Source organism: Vicugna pacos, chromosome 4, assembly GCF_048564905.1.
Source record: "Vicugna pacos chromosome 4, VicPac4, whole genome shotgun sequence".
In the NCBI taxonomy this organism is placed as follows: domain Eukaryota; kingdom Metazoa; phylum Chordata; class Mammalia; order Artiodactyla; family Camelidae; genus Vicugna; species Vicugna pacos.
This window is the reverse complement of record NC_132990.1, coordinates 56,153,001-56,156,111: the sequence shown is the minus strand read 5'-3', so window position 1 is coordinate 56,156,111 and position 3,111 is coordinate 56,153,001. Positions and strand designations below refer to the sequence as shown.

The window sequence follows — 3,111 nt, the reverse complement described above, 5'->3', positions numbered from 1 at the left end:
CTATGGGGACAAAACTGTCAGTGGTTTCCAAGGGTTGGGAGTGGAGGGTGGAATGAACAGGCAAGAGCACAGAGGATTTTTAGGGCAGAGAAAATAATCTGTATGATATAAAAATGATGAACACATATGTTTGTCCAAACCCATAGAATATATAACACCAACAGCTAAACTATAGACTTTGGATGAGTACAAGGTGCCAAGGTAGGTTCATCACTTATAACAAACGTACCACTCTAGTAGAGGAGACTATCGATGGGCAGCGGCTGGGGTTATGTGGGAAATCGCTTTTCTCTCAATTTTGCTATGAACCTAAAATTGCTCTTCAAAAAAAAATTTTTTAATATAGAGGGGTAGTACTAAGAACTGTATGAGCAAAGAGGCCCTTGGAGGACCCAGTTAGTACAGTCAGTGACTGCTGAACCTTAGACAGTACAAGACAGAAAAGACGAGAAACAAAATGGCAACCATCAGTGAAATTAACTCAGCTTCCTTTCCTTGGCAGAAAAAACAAACTGCAAAGGAATTAGCTCATGAATTCAATAAGCCATTCAGGATACAGAGCCTGTGTCCACACAGACAAGAGATGAGATGGGTCCTGGAGAGGCAATCCAGCCATTTGCACCACTCCATGAAAACCAGCATGCCTCATTTTATCGCACTTTGCAAATATTGAATTTTTTACAAATTGAAGGTTTGTGGCAACCCTGAGTCAAGCAAGTTGATTTGTGATATTTTTTCCAATGGCATTTACTCGCTTCATGTCTCTCTGTGTCATGTTTTGGAAATTCTCGCAATATTTCAAACTTCTCCTTACTATTATATTTGTTTTGGTGATCAGCGATCTCTGATGTTAGCACAGGGAAATCCTGATAGAGTTGGGAGGCCAAAAATAGAAATAAGGGTCTGTCCCCAAGGCTCTCATGGTTATCAGAAAACAGAGTCCCTGGTTGCAGAGTAGGAATATATTGAGTTTGGATGGAATTTTTTTTTTTAACCAGGGGAAAGCACAAATACAGTCCCCTACTACCACAAATCATGCAGTAGAGTTTCCCACATCTGGGGAAATTGCAGGGGTCAATACACCTGGGGTGCAATGCATGAGCCTCTCCCTGGAAAAACCATCTTCATGATCACAGTATCTCCCCTGCCAGGTAAATGTGGAATTCTAATTTCGATAAGAAATCTGTAGACCTAACACTCTCTATATGGGATACATAACATTTTACATCTATTAAACTCTTACTCCTGTAAGAGTGCCTTCTCTATATCTCAGAGAATCACAGGAGAATGAGGAAAAACAAGTATTCTATCTACAAATATTTACTTGGATCAATTCACTAAATATGAATGGCCAGGCATGCTACAAAATAATAATAATAATAATAATAATAATAATAATAATAATAATAATAATAATAATAATACAGAACTTGCCAGTTTTGAATCACCTTCACTTACCTGATTTAATGCAACTCTTAAAGCAGTCCTGTGTGAAAGGTAGGGCAGCTATCATTAATATCCCCATTTTACAAGTAAGGCACTTAAGGCTTCCAGAAGTTAAATGATGCACTCAAGTTTGCACGCTAAGTACCAGAAGTGGGACCAAAACCCAGGGCTGGCGCTGCCACTGCCACTGCCGAAGAAGGCAGGGAAGGAAGGGTAATGACTTGTAATTGAAATGTCTACCAGGAGTGCGATGAGCTAGCGTGGGTAACGGCTGCCCCGACTCGGGCTGGGTCGGCAGCGGGCCAAGAGCAGCCTGTTTCCCAAGCACTCCTTCACTTGTTCAAGAGATCATGAAAATCCAATTGGGCTATAACCAGCCCTTAATTCCCCACCCTTGATGTGAGGAGCCATATTTGTCTCATTAGCCTAGGTCATAAACTCCAGCAGGAGGGAGAAAAGGAGGCAGAGGAGCAGAGAGAGGGAGGGGAAGGGGGACAACCGTAGGAGGAGAAAGCCTGGGGGAGGGGAGGAAGGGGCAGCGCAGGGCCAGCACACCCCCTTAGACCAGGCACACTCCCATCCCCGGCACAAGCATAATTACCTTTCAAGTTTACAGAGCTCTTGGTAGTTTTCTAAACAGTGGTGTGTGCTCTCTCTTTTGGTCCTTATGATCTTCCAGGGTGGCAGACAGGGCAGAGAAAACCAATTCCATTTTACCAGAGAAGGGACGGGGCACTGAGAAATTGAGAGAATTCTCCAGTGGTATACCAGGGCCAGTGAAACCCGTGTTTTTTGACTCCTACTCTGTAAACAGCAGGCCATCATCAAACCCCCCTTGAGCCTCTGCAGGGGACAGCTCCAGGGTTCCTGGGAACATACATCATGTGGCCTCTTTGTACCTTTCAAAATACAGACATGTATCAAATGAGGGGTTTTATTTCTACATAGCAGAGAGGTCTGAGTCTAAAAATTTTAGTACCAAATATTTTAAAAGACAATGGGATGTCCCTCTTCTTTGGCTATATTGGAATACGAATCAATCACCTATTGATTAAACTAGCAGGTCAAGAGAAGGGAATTAGAATTATTTTTGTTTAGTTTACAGAGAGCTGTGCCATAATGGTGTATATTAGAGAAACTTGATCTAAATCAAGCATGAAAGTCTTGGCTTCAAACTACATCTCTTGGATGCTTGCCTTCCATGTTAAAGAAATATAGCAACTGACTATCTCCAAAGAATAAGGCTCTGCAGGGAGCCAGAACACAGGTACTTCTAGAAAAGCAATGAGGTCTTATACAATGATACAGGCTGTCAAATCAGGGAAGCTATGTTCAAATTCACTCTCTACCACTTGTATAACATGGATAATACAACAATTAAGAGTGTAGATTTGGGGGTTCAAATAGATCCAGGTCCAAATTCTGGTCCTATCACCTTAGGAAAGTTATATTGAACCCCTCAAAACTTCACATCCCACCATCTGTACAGTGGGGATAACCGTGCTGGATTTGCTGGATTGTGCTTATCAAGTGGTAACTATTATCATTAAGGACTATCTTACATTTTGTGATATCTTTTGCCTACATGGGACTTAAATAGTCCAGCTATACCATATAAGATTTTTTTTCCAACAAAAATATTAATTGGACATTATCCCTTTATTT

The 3,111-nt window shown here is 41.5% G+C and overlaps 1 non-coding gene across 1 annotated transcript; it reads right to left on the bottom strand.

Moving 5' to 3' along the window:
- Positions 1-995: 995 nt before the first annotated feature.
- Positions 996-1,159, bottom strand: LOC116280410 (U1 spliceosomal RNA). The gene has a single exon (XR_004189797.1). It is a non-coding gene; the product is annotated as a U1 spliceosomal RNA (small nuclear RNA).
- Positions 1,160-3,111: the final 1,952 nt, after the last annotated feature.